Source organism: Balaenoptera musculus, chromosome 5, assembly GCF_009873245.2.
Source record: "Balaenoptera musculus isolate JJ_BM4_2016_0621 chromosome 5, mBalMus1.pri.v3, whole genome shotgun sequence".
NCBI classification, from domain to species: domain Eukaryota; kingdom Metazoa; phylum Chordata; class Mammalia; order Artiodactyla; family Balaenopteridae; genus Balaenoptera; species Balaenoptera musculus.
The window spans coordinates 8,156,139-8,178,664 of NC_045789.1; positions in this window are offsets into that span (position 1 = coordinate 8,156,139).

Here is a 22,526-nt window from a genome sequence, read left to right on the forward strand (position 1 = left end):
ATTAGGGAGGAATCTAAACAATGTTTGGGCTTGGAGTAGTAAAGAAGAAACAATGTTTGTTTATACAGGCTTCTCTGCCCAAATTCCCGATCTCTAACGGTAGGCTGTCCAGATGCAGGGAAAGGACCTTTCACGTGGGATATTTATTTCCTGCTTTCAGGGAGATACAGGGGAGGGTCTGAGTATCCCTCTTGCATTGGCCATTTCTTAAGTATCTTTAATTCAAAATAACCTATATGCCATTGAGGGGTGGCCTGCCCTGGACCCAGTAAGCTACAGAGCTTTCCCTTGCAAAGATGCCATAATTTATTTTACCAGCCCTCTGCCAGTAATTAGAAAAGTAAATAGAATTTTAAAGCATTTGGCTTCAATGAAGAAGTAAGTGATTTTTCTCCATGTTGTTTGGATGCTAAAAGATTTTTTTTTTTTTTTTTTTTGCTTATTTCACATGGAATTATAATCAGAATGTTAAGTGATGATTCCCCTTTGAATGATGGAGTTGACTGTATCTTAGCTACTCAGCTTTAACTAAGATTTCATTTAAAATTCAAAAATAAAGAAATTATCTTCATTATGGTACATTTCAAAACATACACTAAGTAGTTAAGAATAGTAAATCTTTTCATTGTGACTCAGAAGTCGACCCATATATTTAAGGAATTTCTTTCCTCATTCTGGATGAACATAGTATAAGTGCTACAGACAGAAAGGACCAAACAGAAATTCAAAATATTTCTGAGCACTATGGAAAACTGGAAGAACTGTTAGCTCTATAAATATTTTATATTTTTGATACTTTTAAGAAGCATTCCATATTTCTTTCATATGTATAAAATTGATGCTACATTATAGAGTTCAATCAATCAATAGTTACTTTTCCGTGTGAATATGATGCTACCACTTCTGAATTTTGTTTGATTTCCCCCAGGGCTCTTAGTCCTATGTACATTCCTTCCTGCCCCTGCTGTGCACAATTGGATAAATACAGTTTCTTGATGCTTAGTCTGACTATAAACCAACCACTTTGAAAAAAAAAAAAAATATATATATATATATATATGGTAGCTGAATTAACTACTGCAATCTGATCAAGTTGGCCTCAATAAGCTGCATCTTAACTTATCTCCCTGATATGAAATATATTATTTTGCAAAATAATATGAGAAAAGCAATTCAGTGATGTGCCTTACAGAAGCTGGGATTTATGACCTCTGAGAAAGCAGTCAATGAAGATAGATTTTAATATAACTCTACTAAATATCAGATCAACAATAGATAACCAAGTTTAATTTTCTATCATTTTCCACAAGATACTCCACGGTGTGGCAGACCTAGGCCTAACTTTAATAAAATAAATATTTAGGAGGCAAAAGGGTTAATGTGACGCTTGCAAAAAAAGAAGAAAAAGTAATTAGGTTCAACATCACCAATTTTTTGAAATTTCTTAAAAATGGTCAAATGTGAACTTCTTAGTAGATACTGGTAGATATTCTCTGCAGCAAAATAACAAGCACAGAAAAATGTTGAAATGTTCCCATTATAATGAATATTTCACATTTACTGTGTGCCTTCCTGGAAAAACTCTGAAGACTTTATGAATAATTATTTCCCTCAGTAAATGAGTTTCATTGCAGAGTAAACAAGGTGCGTAACAGAATTGAGTCTTATCTGAAGACTTGTTTCATATATGAACTGCACAAAATATAAATAATGAGACAATACTCTTAGAAAAGATAAATATATCTCCAAAAATGTGGATTAATGTAGAAAACAGCTTAGGGTTTAGTAAAAGTTTCTTTTCACTGGAAAAACTAGTTCCAAATTTTCTATATGAGCAACTACTGCCCTTGATTGTCAAAGACTTCTACAGCCTATGAGATATATTTAAATAAATAACTAATAATTATTACTTGGTTCAGTTATGTTTTCCACCTACATAAAAAAATAAAATAATTCATAAGCGAGGGCAGTGTGTTGTTCTCAGTTCAATGTAGGCACTTCAGATCACAGCAGAATGTTCTGTTATTGGACAGCAATGATAGCAGCACATTTCGGAACATTAACAAGTAATAGTTCTAGAGAAACGCCAGTTGGCAAAAGCTGCTGCCATATTAGACATGAGATTAGTGAACTCTTACAGTCCCTCCTGCATTAGAAGTAGAAAAGTATTTACATTACATACAATTACATTATTGTTAATGTTCATATGCACAAAGTATTTATATGCATTTATAAAATATTTGATTTTTACTTAAAATTCAGAAAGTGCTTTGAGACACTAATGGGCTGATATGTTGTTATGTGCCATGGGGTCATCCACATGTAGAACTGAGGAAGTTCTTCACAGATAAATGATCTTGCTAAAAATGTAATGCAAACCAAATTGCCCTCATATTGAGCTACCAGGGCTCCTAATACTCTTTTTATTATTTTTTTTAAAATTAGGGTATAGTTTCTTTACAACGTTGTGTTAGTTTCTGCTGTACAGCGCAGTGAATCAGCTATATGTATACATATATCCCCTCTTTTTTAGATTTCCTTCCTATTTAGGTCATCACAGAGCACTGAGTAGAGTTCCCTGTGCTAACAAATTAAAACTAGAATTCAAATCCAGGTTTTTGAGAGTTCAATGCCAGATGCGCAGGCTCAGTAGTTGTGGCTCACGGGCCTAGTAGCTCCGTGGCATGTGGGATCCTCCCAGACCAGGGCTCGAACCCGTGTGCCCTGCATTGGCAGGCAGATTCTCAACCACTGCGCCACCAGGGAAGCCCCAAAACAAACATTTTTATTGTTAAGGAAAAATACTTAGAATAAAACCCTTTTGGTTTGAGTGTATTTGTTTTGGTGATAGTGCCTATTTGCCCTGATGTTTTAAAAATCCATCACGGATAGTACAAAAGACCTTGAGTAGCCAATGCAACCCTGAGAAAGAAGAACAAATCTGGAGGCATCACACGTCCTGATTTCAAGCTATAATGTAAAACTATAGTAATCAAAACAGAATGGAACGGGCATAAAAACAGATACATAGACCAATGGAATAGAACTGAGGGCCTGAACCCATGCACATATGGTCAAATAATATTTGACAAGGGAGCCAAGAATCCTCAATGGAGAAAAGACAGTCTCTTCAATAAATGGTGCTGGGAAAATTAGATATTCACATGTAAGAGAATGAAACTAGAACCTATCTTACACCAATCACAAAAAATAAATTGAAACAGATTAAAGACTTAAATGTGAGGCTGGAAACCATAAAACTCCTGGAAAAAAACATAAGGAAAAAGATCCTTGACATTGGTCTAGGCAAAAACTTTTTAGTTATGACACCTAAAGCACAAGCAACAAAATAAGAAATGAACAAGTACTCTAAATATTCCAGCTTGGGTTATGCTATTACTCCTGTGACTAAGAGAATGAAATGAAATAATTAGTTGAAGTGGAAGGAAATGCAGCTCCCCAAAAGAAGGGAAAAATCTGTTCCTGGGAGGGAAGGGACAAAACAATGCCTTTCCATTACAAAAAACACCACTGTTTCCAACTTTAGCTTTAAGCCAGCTACTGCTACAGGGCAATAGGCATTGCTTCTGACTCTTATTTCAAACATCAATAAAGCTGATACTGTTTATTCGTGGCCATGCAGGGTTTAGATGTACTTGGTCTTGATCCTAGAAATGCTGACATGCCTCTCTATTACCAACCCAGACCAATGTCCCAAGTGACCTCCAGAATCTGAACCAAATGGAGCCAATGACACCCTTGGCCTTCTCTTTAACAGAGAACTAAACACTCAGTAAGAGAGATCTTTGATGTTGAAATAATCTTGTTTTCCACAATAGTTTTCCTGAGAACTTCAGGATTCCACTTTATTGTAAGCCAAATCTGTGCCTGGTCCATAACCGTGGCATTGTTCTTCTACTCTCCATTGTGGTTCCAAGAGTTGGGAATGAGCAACTGCTTACAGGCATGAAGAAGACCACAAGAGAGGAGGTTTTCATCTAAAAAGATAATAACTGGAGGTATCAGGTTATATGTGATACAAAACAAGGAGAAAGGCACAAAGCTGAGGTGGATTGGGGCCCTTTCCATTTTAACAGCAATGAGTCATTGGTCATTATTCCATAGTGGCCTAATGCCTAGAGGCATTTATAAGAAAAATGGAAGAGCAATTCCAGGTGTGCAGCAGAGGTAGCATTCACTGGGCATAGCCTGCTAATTGTTCATTATATAAACCTCCCAGTGAATAACCATTCTGGCAACAGCAGAAAAGAGTCCTGACGCTGTAGCCCATCTCGTTTCTAAAATACTCAAATTCCTATTAAGATGATAAATCACAATGTTTCTAAAGAAGTGTGACTAATTCTTGGTCTAGTGGGTGAATGATCACTGGATTAAGAGTCGCTAACAATATTATAGATGTAATAATGATTATAGCTCTTTTTAATAATAGGTCAGGAATTCTGAACCTTGCCTTTTAATCCATATTGCTTTCAAAAGCTATTATAATCCAAGTATATGAAAATTAAATTGACTTTTCTGGGAGATTAGTAAAGAGAATTTATTATTGAATTTAGTGCCAGAAATATGCCTACAGTGGTAACTCAAAACAAAACAAAATTAAAAAACACATCAGGGCCAATAGCCGCTCAAAAAAAAAACACCAAAGTTTGAATTACAATGTTCCCAAACCAAAGGCCCTCATCAATTTAAATCTATTTGATTAATAGTCCAGAAAATCAGTTACTAGTGCTTGACGTTCAGGAAGTGGACCATGTGAAAAACCAGATTAAAAGCTACATCATTTGCCCTTGATGCCATAGACAAAATAGAATTAAATAAAATAAATATAAATAAATAATACATCTATTCTTCTAAATTTAAATAGATGACACGTTGATAGAGTGGATTCAACTTTAAAATGACAATGACTCTATAAAACAGTTGAGTTTTTTTAATCAACGATGAATTGGTGGATTTCACTCCGGGTTGCTGAATCTGATGGCTGTAATCCAAGCCAACCTTGAATTGCTAATCTGTCCAAGGGCTGCTCATCCTTCACTCTTTCTATCCTGGTGGATTACATTTTCCATCAGCCAGTGAATTTACCTACCAAAATGAAGTCAATAGGTATGCCAGCTCACTGCATTTCCTTTTAAATAGCTTAGGCTTTTATTAGAGGAAGAAAATAGAGGCTGCTGTGAGATTAAATCAAACCAAGGGTCAAGGCTCATGGTGAAGAGAAGCTGAGATTTCAGGACTCATTGCGGGGAGCTGATAAAGGTGAATAGGCTTTTTTCCATCTCAGGGGGACAGCTGAGAGATTGTTCTAGTGCAGGTGATATGTCAGCCTGTTACTTACTCATCATACCTGCCAACCTTGAGGGGGTCTCCTTGTCATTACTTATAACTGCCAATTTAAAAGATGGCCCAGTAGAGAGTGAAAGAACCAACTCAAACAAATAGAGGTTTTACCACAGCTGCAATCTGTCTACTCTAGTCAGCACAAGTAGTGAATCTTAAATAGGAAGGAGCAGCCCAAATACTTTTCCTTTCAGGTCACCAGACATCATGGCCTTGAGAGATGGGTCCCAGCCCCAGGAGTCAACTTCTGTGGAGTGCTGTGGACCAAGCGTTATGGTTGATAGCTGAGAAGAAAGGCTTGATTTGATCACGTAAAGTCTTTCTTTCCATAATAACTGGTTCAGGACAGATAAGGTTTTTCGTAGTAACTTTACCTTGAATTCAAATTCTGGGGAAGGAGCAACCAATTAAGCAGAAGCATCAGTGAAAAGACGGTGCAGCAATACGAGAAACACAAGGACAGCCCTCACAATCTGACTAGACTGAAATAAGAGCAGCTGAAATTGAGAAAAGGCTTTTGTCTGCCTAGAATATTTCTGCTGCGCCATTTCTCTCCCTCTGGTCATTTCTGTGTGTTTAGGCATTTCAAGCTAGAGGCTGTTCTGGGCATAGTATAAGGCTGGCTCCTCTGTTCACCCTGGTCTTACTTTGATTTGACTTTTCACTTAAATTTGTAGTTGTTTGGAAACTGTGCCTTGGGGAGGGAGTTTGAGGCGGTGAGCAGGGAAGGGACTGAAGCAAAAGAACACCATTAATAACCATTTTGGTAGCTCGTTGACAGTGGAAGTTCGTGCTATGATGTTTTAAATGCATTTCTGGGGACTATGTCAGCCCCCTAATGTGACTGCAAGTTAAAACTTAGCTTGGATGTGGCTTTAAAGAACAATAGAATGACCTAGGGAGCTTTTTAAAAGTACCCATGCTTGGATCTCATCCCTGGACTTTCTGACTTAATTGGACTAGGACGGGACCCAATTCTCAAACTTTTAAAAAAGCTCCCTCAGGTATTTATAATGTGCACATATTTCTAATGTGCAGCCAGGACATAGAACCCCTGAAAAGCAGGAAAAAAATTCCAAATACAAAGACAGGGTATGCTCTGGTCTATAAGGACACTTCTGCTGCTATTTGGAAAGGATCCATCAAATCCTTAGTGGCACCTGCTCTGGCATTTGTTGAGATGCATCAGCCTCAGAGATGCTTAGCTCTGTGTTTCCATCAGAAATCCTTGCCTAAAGTTATGCAGGTTGGGATTATATATATATATATGTGTGTGTGTGTGTGTGTGTGTATATATATATATATATATATATATATATATATATACACACATATATATATAGCCTGGCATGCATGTGGCAGGTATACCTGTTAACGGCTTTAAACGATAGTGGTGTACAGTGAAAATTCAAACTTAAGGAAATCCTTCTGAAGGAAGGCCACAGTGATCATTATAACACTAATGGCATTTCAAAAGTATAAATTTTCACTCATTTGGGCTCAAAGTCTTTTTCAAATGTGGCATTCAAGAGATCGTTCTGTGTCTAAAATTTGATATTCAACCAGAGTAAGAGAGGCTATGGTTTTTTAAATTGACACAATTTCTTTGATAAAGTAAAGGCTGTCAAAATTATATGTAGAAGCCCTAAGGCAAGAGGAAAGATACTTTCCATCTCCGTGGTAAATAAGTTTCTTGACAGAGGCTGAGTGAAAGAGGAGAGCGGTCCAGCTGGCAATCTCCTGATAGTCATTCTTGGCATAATGGAAGAAGGATGTTGGAAGGGGGAACATAATTAGCTTTCATCACAGTGTCATGACAGAATCCTCCCCTCTGTGGGACCAGCCTTATGGAAAAGATTATTATACCCACTGCCATTCATAAATGGGCTGCATTATGCAACCAATGATAAAAAAATGTTTGACGTTCCATGAAGCCTAAATCGAGAAAGCACAGCATATGAATTTTGATTTAAGTGGGCAAACAACCTCGTGGGAAGAGAGCAGTTTAGTCCATGACAAGCAATTCGGGCTTTATGATTCCTCTGTGTTCCAAGTTTCAGTGGGCTGATAAATTGGAAGTGATGAGTGATTAACTTTGTTGCAGAGTATAAAACTCCCTCTGAGAATTAGAACTGATACTGGATATTTACTCAGTATTCTCCCAAAGAGTATTTGCCTTTCAATGTATAAGCACAAAACTTGATACTAGGAGTTCTGAGTTCTGATCCCAAATTTTCAAATAGGTACCATGAGCAATTCCATATCTCTGGATCTTGCTTTTTATCACCTGTAAACAATGGGATTTTATTCATTCATTTGTTCATTCAAGAAATATTCATTGTTGCCTATTATGCGCCTAAACACCTTCTAGGCGCTGAGGATACAGAGAAGAACACCATAACGAGCTTGTTCTCAAGCAGTGCACAGCCTAGACAACTAAAGAGGTTAAGTATGGACTATTCAGAAGAGCAGAAACATACACAAAGTACAACAGGAAATAACTAACTTGGTTGGAGAGGGGAGGTAGAATTCCACAGAGCAAGGAATTATTTTTTTCTTTTTTAAAAATAATTATTTATTTTTATTTTTTTACTTTATTGGGGCATACTTGATTTACAATGTTGTATTAGTTTCAGGTGTGCAGCAAAGGATTCAGTTATACATATACATATATCCATTCTTTTTTAGATTCTTTTCTTATATAGGTTATCACAGAATATTGAGTAGAGTTCCCTGTGCTATACAGTAGGTCCTTGTTGGTTATCTTGAGCAAGGTCATGAGCACATAGGCCCATATTCATTTAAGATTCTGTGATCTTAAAATTGAAAATAAAGTAGTTCAATAATAAATGGAGTTATAAGCACAGACATAGAAAGCAAACTTATGGCTACCAAAGGGGAACCTGGAAGGGGCGATAAATTAAGAGCCTGGGATTAACAGATACACACTACTACATATAAAATAGATAAACAACAAGGACCTACTGTATAGTACTGGGAACAATATTCAATATCTTGTTATAACCTATCATGGAAAAGAATCTGAAAAAGAATATATATTTATGTATAACTGAATCACTTTGCTGTACAGCTAAAACTAACACATTGTAAATCAATCATACTTCAATTTAAAAAATAAAATAAAATAATAAATGGAGTTATGTGGGTCAATTGTTGTCTCTATCTAAATTTCAAGAGTTTTTCCATTAGTCTTGTAAAGCAGTGGTCCCCAACCTTTTTGGCACCAGGGATTGTTTTTGTGGAAGACAATTTTTCCACAATCCGGGGTGGGGGGATGGTTTGGGGATGATTCAAGTGCATTACATTTATTGTGCACTTTATTTCTATTATTATCACACTGTAATATATAATTAAATAATTATACAACTCACCGTAATGCAGATTCAATGGGAGCCCTGAGCTTGTTTTCCTGCAACTAGATGGTCCCATCTGGGGGTGATGGGAGACAGTGATACCCAACGTGTGTTGCTTATGTCCAGTCTACTCCCTAAGATGTAGCTTAATTGTCACTTGCCACTCACTGAGAGGGTTTTGATATGAATTTGCAAGCAATTGATTGATTAGGGTCTCTGTGCAGTCAAACCGCTCTGCTAATGATAATCTGTATTTGCAGCCAATCCCCAGCTCCACCTCAGATCATCAGGCATTAGATTCTCATAAAGAGCGCTCAGCCTAGATCCCTTGCATGTGCAGTTCACAGTAGGGTTCGTGCTCCTATGAGACTCTAATGCTGCTGCTCATCTGACAGGAAGTGGAGCTCAGGCGGTAACGTGAGCGATGGGGAGCAGCTGTAAATATAGATGAAGCTTCGCTCGCTCACCTGCCGCTCATCTCCTGCTGTTCGGCCCAGTTCCTACCATGGACAGGTGCCTGTCCAAGGCCGGGGGGTTGGGGACCCCTGTTGTAGAGCATCAGAGAATAATATTTGTTAAGCATCTTGTCATCCTTTCACAGCGCTGTACCAGGCCCTACCTGGAAAGCATCATGTTGCCACAGTTCCTCAATTCTGTTGTGCTGCCTGCCTACAATCTGCTTGGCTTTGTACAACACCCTAGGCAGACGGGAAGGAATAAGACATAGTTCTGCTTTTATTGAGTTTAGTAGGCAGCTGGGGGGAAAGATTTATAAACATATCTTACTTAAAAGTAAGGAGATTACAGAGTAATGAGCCCCATAAGAGGGGTTGATAAAAGATGCTATGGGAACTCAGAAAAAGGAGGGACTTAATTTTGACCAGGGGTGGGGTTTTAGAAGAATAACACCACAGTTCATATTTATTGAGCTCTTATATCTTGTGGGCATTTCCCATGATTGTCTCATTTAATTCCTTATTACAATCTTATAAGGTAAATATTATTACCCCTTTTTACAGGTTAAAAAAAAAAAACATAAACTTGGGCTCAGAGAGGTTACTTATTTAGCCCAAAATCACAGTTATTCTTAAAAAGGTGAGCTTTCAACACAAGTCTGCTTGAAACCTAAGTACTCATGTGCGGCTGTAATTAGATACTGCTTCCCAAAGAGAGGTCTCCTAAGGAATTGCTTGCGTTTGTTTCCTAGGGCTGCTGTTACAAGTTACCACAAACTGGATGGATTAAAACAACAGAATTTATTTTCTCACAGTTCTGCAGCCCGCAAGTTCAAAATCAATGTGCCGGCAGGACGGTGCTCCCTCTGGAAGCTCCAGGGGATAATCCTTCCCTTCCTCCCCAGCTCTCAGTCACTCCAGGTGTTCCTTGGCCTGTGGAAGCACAGTCCCAAGCTCTGCCTCCTTCTCCACGTGACTCCTCCTGGGTGTCTCTGTATCTTCTCCTTTGTTTCTCCCAAGGACCTTGGTCATTGGATTTAAGGCCTAATTCAGGAGGCTCTCATCTTGAGATCTTTACCTTAATTCCATCTGCAAACACCCTTATTCTAAACAAGGTCACATTCATAGGTACCAGGGTTTAGGACTTCAAGATGTTGTTCAGAAGGCCACAATCCAACCCACTAGAGTACTGCTTTAGTGGACTGTATAGGACAAGTCAGAGATTGTCAGAACGGGAGAGTACCCCAAGCAGAAATAACAGTGGGATCAAAGACTGGGCAGGTAAGAGAAAGCCACATTGGAAACTACTTGTATTGGGTTGGTCAAAAGTTTCATTTGTTTTTTTCCATAAGATGGCTCTATAGCACTTAGTTGTCTTTAACTTCATTCGAAACAATTTTGTTAGATTGTATGTGACACCTCTCATATCAGCATGCATTTAAAAAAAGACATCAAAATTGGTGAATTTTTGTGTAGCCATTTTAATATTGAAGAGGGAAGAAAAAAGCAACATTTTCAGCATATTATGTTTTATTATTTCAAGAAAGGTAAAACAAAACTGAAAAACAAAAAAAAAAGAGTTGTGCAGTGTATGGAGAGGGTGCTGTGACTGATCGGACGTGGCCAAAGTGGTTTGGGAAGTTTTGTGCTGGAGATTTCTTGCTGGATGATTCTCCATGTTCGGGTAGACCAGCTGAAGTTGATAATGATCAAATGAAGACATTAATTGAGAACCATCAACGTTATACCACGTGGGAGATAGCTGACATACTCAAAATATCCAAATCAAGTGTTGAAAATCATTTGCACCAGCTTAGTTATATTCATCACTTTGATGTTTGGGTTCCACATAAGTTAAGCGAAAAAAACTTTCTTGACCATATTTCTGCATGCAATTCTCTACTGAAATGTAATGAAAACGTTCCGTTTTTAAAACAAATTGTGACGGGCGATGAAAAGTGGATACTGTACAATAATGTGGAACGGAAGAGATTGTGGGGCAAGCGAAATGCACCACCACCAACCACACCAAAGGCCAATCTTCGTCCAAAGAAGGTGAAGTTGTGTATATGGTGGGATTGGAAGGGAGTCCTCTATTACGAGCTCTTTCCGGAAAACGAAACGATTAATTCCAGCAAGTATTGCTCCCAATTAGACCAGCTGAAAGTGGCACTCTATGAAAAGTGTCCAGAATTAGTCAACAGAAAACGCATAATCTTCCATCAGGATAACACAAGACCGCATGTTTCCTTGATGATCAGGCAAAAACTGTTACAGCTTGGCTGGGAAATTCTGATTCATCTGCCGTATTCACCAGACATTGCACCTTCGGATTTCCATTTATTTTGGTCTTTACAAAATTCTCTTAATGGAAAAAATTTCAGTTCCCTGGAGGACTATAAAAGGCACCTGGAACAGTTCTTTGCTCAAAAATATAAAAAGTTTTGGGAAGATGGAATTATGAAGTTGCCCAAAAAATGGCAGAAGGTAGTGGAACAAAAGTGTGAGTATGTTGTTCAATAAAGTTCATGGTGAAAATGAAAAATGTATCTTATTTTTACTTAAAAACCGAAGGCACTTTTTGGCCAACCAAATACCTTGTTAAACTGGGAACGCCAAAATAAAAATAAACAAACAAGAAAGCATATGCTGAGAAATGAGGTTCAAACACTAGAGAGAGGTTAGATAATCAAGAACCTGGTCCACCAAGCTAAGTTATTAGGGCTATATTCAAACCTGAGAGTCATTCAAGACTTTTTATGTAAGGAAAGAGCATAATTAATTATGCATTTTATAAAAGTCACTCTAGTGCCAATATAGAGGCAGCATTATAGGATGGGAATTCGTTGTCAGGGAGATCTATTAGGTAGCCTTTGACATAACCCAGATGGATGAGAATAGATCAAAGACCATTGAAAAGGAAAAGGGATTATGAAATCAAATAATAATAAGGGATAGATTTGACTAGACTTGATAATCAGCTTCACTGTGCAGAAGCTTTTTAGTTTGATTAGGTCCCATTTGTTTATTTTTGCTTTTGTTTCCCTTGCCGGAGGGGACATATCTCAAACAATATTGCTACGACCAATGTCAAAGAACATACTGCTTATGTTTTCTTCTAGAAGTTTCATGGTTTCAGGTCTTAGTTCAGCTATGGCTAGGACTTCCAATCCAATGTTGATTAAAAGTGGTGAGTCAGAATCTTTGTCTTGTTCCTGATCTTAGAGGAAATGCTTTCAGCTTTTCACCACTGAGTATAAGGTTGGTTATAGATTTGTCATTTATGGCCTTATTATGTTGAAGCATATTTCCTCTATACTCAATTTGTTGAGAGTTTTATCATAAATGGATGTTGAATTTTGTCAAAAGCTTTTTTTTTGCATCTGTTGAGATAATCATATGAATTTTATCCTATGCTTTGTTAGTGTGGTGTAACACATTGTTTGATTTGCAGATATTGATCTATCCTTGCATTACTAAAATAAATCCCACTTGGTCATGGTGTTTGATCCTTTTAATGTATTGTTGAATTCAGCTTCCTAATATTTTGTTGAAGATATCTGCATCTATGTTTATCAGGGATATCAGCCTGTAATTTTCTTTTTCTGCTATGTCTTTGTCTGGTTTTGGTATCAGGGTAATGCTGCCCTTGTAGAATGAGTTCTAAAGTATTCCTTCCTCTTCAAATTTTTGGAATAATTTGAAGACAGGTGTTAACTTTTCTTTAAATGTTTGGTAGAATTTCCCTGTGAAACCATCTGTTCCTGGACTTCTGCTTTGGGGAGTTTTTTTTTTTTTTTTTTTTTTTTTTTTTTTTACTGATTAAATTTCATTACTGGTAATTATTCTAATCATATTTTGTATTTCTTCCTGATTCAATCTTGGGAAATTTCATGTTTCTAGGAATTTATTCATTTCTTCTAGGTTGTCCATTTTATTGGCATATAACTGTTTGTAGTAATCTCTTATGATCCTTTGTTTTCTTGTGCTGTCAGTTGTAACTTCTCCTCTTACATACCTGATTTTATCTATTTGTGTCCTCTGTCTGTTTTTTCTTGATTAGTCTGGCTAAAGTTTTATCAATTTTGTTTATTTTTTCCAACAATCAGATCTATTTTCATGGATATTTTCTTTTTTTTTTTTTTTACTCTCTATTTAACTTACATCCACTCCAATCTTTATTGTCCCTTCCTTCTATTAATTTTGGGCTTAGTTTGTTTTTATTTTATACTTCCTTTAGTGTAGGTTAGTTGTTTATTTGAGGGTTTTTTGTTTGTTTCCTGAGGTAGGACTGTATTGCTATACACTTCCTTCTTAGAACTGCTTTTGCTGTGGTCCATAAATTTTGGATCATTGTTTCTGTTTTCATTGGTCTCCAGGTTATTTTTTGATTTCTTATTTATTTCTTCAGTGACCCACTCATTGTTTAGTAACATATTGTCTAACCTCCATGTTTGTGTTTTTTGCAGTTTTTTTCTTGTAGTTGATTTCTGGTTTTATACCATTGTGGTCAGAAATATGCTTGATATGATTTCAATCTTCTTAATTTTATTGAGACTTGCTTTGTGGCCTAGCATATGATCTATCCTGGAGAATGTTCCATGTGCACTTGAAAACAATGTGTATTCTGCTGCTTTTGGATAGAATGTTCTTTCTTTCTATCTATCTAGCTAGCTAGCTATCATCTAGCTAGCTATCATCTATCTCTCTATCTCTCTATCAATTAAATCCATGTGATCTAATGTATCATTTAAGGCCAGTGTTTCCTTATTGGTTTTCTGTCTGGATGATCTGTCCATTGATGTAAGTAGGATCTTAAAGTTTCTTACTGGTATTGTATTACCGTCAATTTTTCCCTTTATGTTTGTTAATATTTACTTTCATGGATTTAGGTGCTCCATGTTGTATGCATAGATATATACAAATGTTATATCCTCTTGTTGGACTGATCAGTTTATTATAATGTAATGTCCTTCTTTGTCTCCTGTTACAGTCTTTGTTTTAAAGTCTATTTTGCCCAATATAAGTATTGCTACCCTGGCTTTCTTTTCGTTTCCTTTGCATGGAATATATTTCCACCCCCTCACTTTCAGTCTGTGTGTATCTTTAGCTCTGAAGTGATTCTCTCATAGGCAGCATATGTATGGGTCTTGTTTTTTTATTCCTTCAGTTACCCTATGTCTTAATTGGAACATTTAGTTAATTTACATTATAGTAATTATTGGTAGATATGTATTTATTGCCATTTTTTAAATGTTTTCTGATTGTTTTGTAGTTCTTCTCTGTTACTTTCTTTTTTCCTTGTTCTCTTCCCTTTTGATTTGATGACTATTTTTAGTGTTATGTTTGTATTTCTTTTGCCTTATTTTCTGTGTATCTGTTAAAGGTTTTTTTCTTTGTGGTCATCATGAGGTTCATATATAACAACCTATGTATATAGCAGTCTAAGTTGATGGTCACTTAAGTTTGCATTTTAAACCCTCAACATTTTATGTTTTTGACATCATATTTTAAATCTTTTTATTTTGTGTGTCACTTTATTATTTTAGATATAGATGACTTTACTACTTTTGTCTTTTAACCTTCATACTATTAGTTTGGCCAAAAAGTGCCTTTGGTTTTTAAGTAAAAATAAAAGACACATTTTTCATTTTCACCAAGAACTTTATTGAACAACGTACTCACACTTTTGTTCCACTACCTTCTACCATTTTTTGGGCAACTTCATAATTCCATCTTCGCAAAACTTTTTATCTTTTTGAGCAAAGAACTGTTCCAGGTGCCTTTTACAGTCCTCCAGGGAACTGAAATTTTTTCCATTAAGAGAATTTTGTAAAGACCGAAATAAAAGGAAATCCGAAGGTGCAATGTCTGGTGAATGAGGCAGATGAATCAGAATTTCCCAGCCAAGCTGTAACAGTTTTTGCCTGGTCATCAAGGAAACATGCGGTCTTGTGTTATCCTGATGGAAGATTATGCGTTTTCTGTTGACTAATTCTGGACACTTTTTGTAGAGTGCCGCTTTCAGTTGGTCTAATTAGGAGCCATACTTGTTGGAATTAATTGTTTGGTTTTCCGGAAGGCGCTCATAATAGAGGACTCCCTTCCAATCCCACCATATACACAGCACCACCTTCTTTGGATGAAGATCGGCCTTTGCTGTGGTTGGTGGTGATTCATTTCACATGTCCCACGATCTCTTCATTCCACATTATTGTACAGTATCCACTTTTCATTTCCTGTCACAATTCGTTTTAAAAATGGAATGTTTTCATTACGTTTAAGTAGAGAATCTCATGCAAAAACACGGTCCAGAAGGTTTTTTTCTGTTTAACTTATGTGGAACCCAAACATCAAAGCAATGAACATAACCAAGCTGGTGCAAATGATTTTCAACACTTGATTTGGATATTTTGAGTATGTCGGCTATCTCCCATGTGGTATAACATTGATTGTTCTCAAGAAATGTCTTGATTTGATTGCTATCAACTTCAACTGGTCTACCCGACTATGGGGCATCGTCCAGTGAGAAATCTCCAGCACAAAACTTCGCAAACCACTTTTGATACATCTGATCAGTCACAGCTCCTTCTCCATACACTGCACAAATATATTTTTTTCTTTTTTTTGCATTTTGGTTCTGTTTTTACCTTTCTTGAAAAATAAAGCATAATATGCCAAAAATGTTGCTTTTTTTCTTCCATCTTCAATATTAAAATGGCTACACAAAAACTCACCAGTTTGATAAGTCTTTTTTTAAATGCATGCTGATATGAGAGCTGTCACATACAATCTAACAAAATTGTTTCAAATGAAGTTAAAGAAAACTAAGTGCTCCTAGATCCATCTTACAGAAAAAAAGAATGAACTTTTTGGCCAATCCAATAGCTTTATAGATGGTTGATCCACTACACTTACTATATGTTTGCCTTTACCAGTGAGATTTTTTTCTTTAATAATTTTCTTATTTCTAGTTATGGCCTTTTCCATTTAAATAAGTTCTTTTAACATTTAAAGAACCAGTTTAGTGGTGATGAACTCCTCTAGATTTTGCTTGTCTGGGAAACTATCTTTCCTTCAATTCTGATGATAACCTTGTTGGTTGTCAAGAGTATTCTTGGTTGTACTTTTTTTTTCTTTCAGCACTTTGAATGTATTGTGCCATCCCTTCTGACCCCTAAAGTTTCTGCTGAAAAATCAACCTGTAGTCTTATGGGGTTTCCCTTGTGCTTAACTAGTTGTTTTTCTCTTGCTGCTTTTATGATTCAGTCTTTAAATTTTGACATTTTAATTATAATGAGTTTTGGTGTGGGTCTTTGGGGGTTCATCTTGTTTGGCACTCTATATGCTTCTTGGATTTTGATATCTGTTCCCTTTGCTAGGTTAAGGAAGTTTTCAGACATTATTTCTTCAAATACGGTTGATGTCCCTTTATCTCTCTCTTCTCCTTCTAGGAATGCTACAATGCAAATGTTAGCATGCTTGATGTTATCCCAAAGGTCCATTAAACTATCCTTCTTTTTTACTGTTTTTTTTCTTTTACTCTTCTGATTGGGTGTTTTCCACTACCCTGTCTTCCAGATCACTGATCCATTCTTCTGCATCCTCTTATCTGATGTTGAGTCCCTCTAGTATATTTTTCATTTCAGTTATTGTATTGTTTAGTTTTGATTGGTTCTTTTTATATTTTCTATCTCTGTTGAAGTTCTCAATGAGTTCATCCATTCTCCTCTCAAGTTCAGTGAGAGTCTTTTATGACTATTAATTTGAACACTTTACCTGGTAAACTGCTTATCTTTGCTTTGGTTAGTTCTTTTTCTGAGATTCTGTCTTGTTCTTTTGTTTGAAAGGTATTCCTATGTCTCCTCATTTTGCTTAACTCTCTTCGTTTGTTTCTGTATATTAGGTATATCAGTTACATCTACCTGTCTTGAAAGAGTAGCCTTATGTAGAAGGTGTCCTGTGGGGCCCTATGGCACAATCTCCCTTGGCCACTAGAGCCAGGTGTCCAAGGGTATCCCCTGTGAGGGTTGTGCATGCCCTCCTGTTGTGGTTGGGCTATGATTGCTGTAGGTGTGCTAGTGGCAGGGCTGACCCCTGGTCCAGCTAGCTATGTAGCTCAGCTGCAACTGCTGCAGATACCCTGGTGGGGGGGCTGATCCCTGGCCCACCTGGCTGAACAGTCTGGCCACAACTGTTTCAGGCATGCTGAAGTGCCAGGCTGGCCTCTGGCATGACTGCCTGTGAGGCCCAGACACACATGCTGCAGGTCCACCGGTGTGCATAGCTGGCCCCCAGAGCAGGAGCTGCTTTGAAGGGTTTCCAGGGTCAGCTGAGGCTGCCTTTCAGGTGGGGTGGAGTAAGAGCTGCTTTGGAGAGGCTGACTGGGGTGGATAGGTTGGGCGGAGCAGGTTCTCAGGAGACTGCTGGGGCAGGGCATGATGTTAGCTAGGTTGCTGAAGAGCGACAGAAATGGCTGGGCCAGCTAGGTGGAAGGAGTATTAAAAAGATGGCACCAACCACACTTCCATTCCCAGAGAAACTTCTACCAGATCTCTACGCACACGCCCTAAAATTAGTCACTGAATCTCCTCATATGACCCAGGTGCTTTTCAAGCTGCTGCCTCAGCATTGGGACTCAGAGTGAGTTTGTTCATGAACCCTTCAAGAGCCGAGTCTCGGTTTCCCGTAATCCTTTGTGTCTCCAGGTGTAAACCTGCTGGTTTTCAAATCCAGATATTATGGGGGCTTGTCTTCCCAGTGCAGGTTCCCTGGGCTCAGGGAGCCTGATGTGGAGGTTGGACTCTTGTTCCTCAACGAGTACCTCCATGGTTGTGATACCCCTTGTGGGTCACCGCACTGGGATGGGGGTTCTGATTGGATCGTGTCTCTGCCACTCCTACCTGTCTCCATGTGGCCTTCTTTTAATACCTTTAATCATAGAAGATCTCTTCTGCTAGTCTTCAGGTCATTCTCTGGGACAGTTAGTCTGCATGTACTTGTAGTTTCAGCGTGTCTATGGGAGGAGGTGAGCTCAGGATCTTCCTACTCTACTTTCTTGATTGGGACCTCAAGAACTCCCCTTTAAACAGAACAGCTTTCATTTGACCAGATTGAAAATACTATTTGAATAACCAAATTAATATAGATATTCACTATAAATAAAATATTAAAATTATGGACAAACCAATATGTTTACTTTAAATAATCATCTATAGTCTACCAGAAAAAAAAACACTATTTTTTTTAAAAACTATTTTTGATGACAATCTTTCTAACCCTTTTGCTTTACATACATATATCTTGTTTCTTTACATACAAAATAATTGTCAACCATAAGTCTATCTTATAAAAAGCTATGATGAAATGTAGTACCATGTCATAAGATATAGTTCAACATCATTTTTTATGACTTAATTTTACTTCTCTGTATTGATAAAAAACAGTTTACTTAATCAATTTCTTGCTTTAAGGCATTTAGATTACTTCCAACTTTATACTATTATGAATACTATTTTGAAGAACATTCTTATAGCTTAGTTATTGTGTCTATTTATGCCATTTTCTTATAATACATTCTTAAAATTGGAATTTTTAAGGTTTTGAGATATTTTGCCAGGTTTTCTATCAACTCATGTGAATGAATAAGTGCATTGTCATTATTTAAAAGATTTGACAATCGGTGTGCTGGCATTTCTTTTGCCCTACCACATCCACACTCTACCCATTGCCGCCCTGATCTATAGCCCAAGAAGGCCGACCACTAAGCATCATATTAACCAATTCTCTTGCCTCTGGCTTCCAGTTGGGTTTGGCCAGCGGAGGACACGGCAGGATATTGGAATACTGTTGGAAAGAGAATGTGTTTCCTCCCCGGGCTCCCTCTGTGCCAAAATGGTTGACAGTTGCTGCATACCTCTTTTGTCGGGTGTCCCTTTCCTGCAGCCATAGCCCTCCCAGGGTTCCAGTAAAAACTCCCTTTGTTTCCTCATCAGGCTGAAGATGGTATCGGTTTCCCATAGTTACTATTAAGTTTCTTATTGGTTATCTTAAGCTGCTCACGACTTTAACACAATCCCTTCATTAAACTCTCTTCAATTACCCCAAAGAGAGTTTCACCTGTTTCTTGCCAAGACTCTGACCAAAAGATGCATAAGCACAAATTATTTTTTAACATAGAACTAACCCAGGGAAGTCTATATGAAATGCCTGTGAACAAAAAACAGCGAAGTAAACACTTTTCACCCACCCTTCACATTGTGATAGGCTTGTCTCCACAATATTAACTTTTTTCCATTAACAGTTTGGTTTGGACCACCAGAAAAATCAAGTTACTTTTAATATTCTTAAAGAAAAATTTGTTCTCTCATAAGAAAATAAAAACTAACAGATAGTTTAGGGTACACTGAAACATTGTCAATTATGCATTTTTACCATTTTATAAAGTTGAGATAAATAATTGATTTTTAAAACAAATATTCAAAAGTTATTTATTTATCCAACAGGTACATACACAGGTGCTCACATCACAAATCATCAGGGAATTGCAAATCAAAATGACAAGGAGAAATCACTGCTCACCTGTTAGAATGGCTATTATCAAAAAGGTAAGAGATAATAAGTGTTGGCAAGCACGTGGAGAAAAGGAAACATTTCTGCACTGTTGGTGGGAATGTAAATTGGTGCAGCCACTATGGAAAACAGTACAGAGATTTCTCAAAAAATTAAAAATAACATTACCATATTATCCAGCAATTCCTCTTCTTGGTATTTATTCATAGGAAATGAAAACACTAATTTGAAAAGATAAATGCACCACCATGTTTATTTCAGCATTATTTACAATAGCTGAGGTATGGATAAGTGTCTGTCAATGGATGACTGGATAAAGAAAAGGTGATATCTATCTATATCTATCTATCTATATATATCTATATATCTATATATATAGCACATCTATATGCACAGTGGAATAATATTCAGCCATAAATGAGCTCTTGCCATTTTCAACAACATGGATGGACCTGGAGGGCATTATGCCAAGAGAAATAAGACAGAGAAAGACAAATACTGTATGATCTCACTTGTATATGGAATCTAAAAACAAATGAATAAACAAAAGACGAAGCTCATAGATAAAGAGAACAGATTGGTAGTTGCCAGAGGTGGAGGGTGGGAGGGAGGGCAAAATGGGTGAAAGGGATCAAAAGGTATAAAATTCCAGTTATAAAATAAATAAAGCATCAGGGTATAATGTACAGCAAGATGACTATAGTTAATAACACTGTATTGTATATTTGAAGTTGCTAAGAGAGTAGTTCTTAAAAGTCCTCATCAGAAGAAAAAAAATTGTAACTATGTATGGTGATGGGTGTTAACTAGACTTATTGTGGTGATCACTGCTTCTTCATCTGGGACCTGCCTCTGATACTAACGATCATGAAACAACATCCCTGAGCATATTCGCAAACCTTCTGCACACTACAGCGTCATGTGGCTATGGAATAACCGACATCCACTAAGAGTGCCTGACATCCTGCGGGGATGGGACCAAGCTAAGTTTGGTCTCCAGACACTGTCCCTGCAGAAAGTCTTAACATTTCTAGAGCAGCTAGAAACTATTCTCAAATTAGCGCATGTTTATTTCAAAGGTCATTTATTTTGCTGCTACATTCCAATAAAGGGTAAAGTAATAACAGAAATTGAGAGTTTGTAAAAAGCCCATTATGGCAACACCTCAAAGCTGCATTAGGCTGGCAAATACACGAGTTCTAAAATCATCAGGAAGGGAAATAATCACCTTTTTGTTGATGGTAACTACAGACATATATAAATAGATTCACTGTCAAGTTGTAGTTCAGAGAGTTTTATGAGTCCTAAAAAATGGTATCTGGCCCATGCCTAACAATAAAGAGGGTTTTTTCTTGTTTTTTCTTCAAATTAGTTAATTGTTCTAGACAGCCCTAAAAAACCCTGGATGACAAAAGTGACAAAATAAGATATCATCATAGTAAGGAAGTTAATAATTTCATATAGTTATTAGTTTTTGTTGAGTCTCTACAGGTGCAAGACAATAGACCATGTTAGATATTTAAAAGTTTATATGGAAAGCTTGAATTACAGTTTTTAAGCTGTCAGAATAATTTTGAATAGTAGTTTTGAAATTAGGGTTAATTCCAATTTATGTTTCTGCTTGAAAATTCATTGTAGTTCTGAGAAATTTTTTAAGCCTCAAGCTTGTGAACCTGAGAGAGCTAGGTATCACTGAGGAGCCCATTGAACATTTAGCAAGTTCTTGTCCTGTGAATCCTGCTGAAGCATGAATGCCACTGATTAATTTTTATTTCAATTCTGTTTGAAATGCTACAATGCTTCAGTCAAGTCTCAGTATAGTGGCAAACCATTGTAATTCACAGATGTCAGTTTCATCTCTGGAGGATTTAAATGCCAGAGGAGAATGCTGAGAATTAAAACAGCAATGAGAACAACAGCAAGTTAAATGTAGGAAGGCTACTGGATACAGTCTCATTTTCTAGTTCCTCTCAGAGTAAATATATGGAAAATTACATGAAAATTAGTTTTCTGTATCATTTTCAACAAAACACAGTGTTTAACTAGTTTTGTGGAATGTCAAGTAGTTTGGAATGTTACAAGTAATCAAATGCTGCAGAGGGGTAATTCCTTTGAAGACAAATAGAATTAAAAGTAGGGGGAAATTCAAGCACAAATGTAACCTTTTCCCATGGGCTTTAACCCACTTCCTTTTAACATTAGAAATGGATCACATTTGACAGACATCAGTATTTAACATACTACTGAAAAGAATTTACAGGTGCTAGATTACCAGCAATGACACACACTGCTTTCTAGATGGAAATGAAACAAGTGGAGACTTAGAAGAAAAATTAAATCAGTCTTATTAGCAGGAGATCAGTTCAATAAATTTTAACTGATATCCTACTATATGCAAATCAAAGATAGGACATAATCCCTAACCTCCTGTTACTTACAACCTGATTAGAGGATGATATAAATTTATAAACAATGATAAAGATAGAATAAATAAAGAATAAAAATAAACCGTAAGAATAATTACCATGAGAAGCGCTAAGTACACAGGTTCAAAGGAAGAAAATACATCTTTTTGAGAACATCAGAAAACTTCATGGAAAAGATAGACTTAGAGATGGAAAGAATGTCCTCAAGATGCGGAAGACAAGAATTTCAGGAGACAGTAAAAGCACAGACAAAAATAAGGAAGAAAAATATATATGTTGCACACAGAAAAAACATCTAGATTTCACTGCAGAATAGTTAAATGTGTGCGACAAATAAT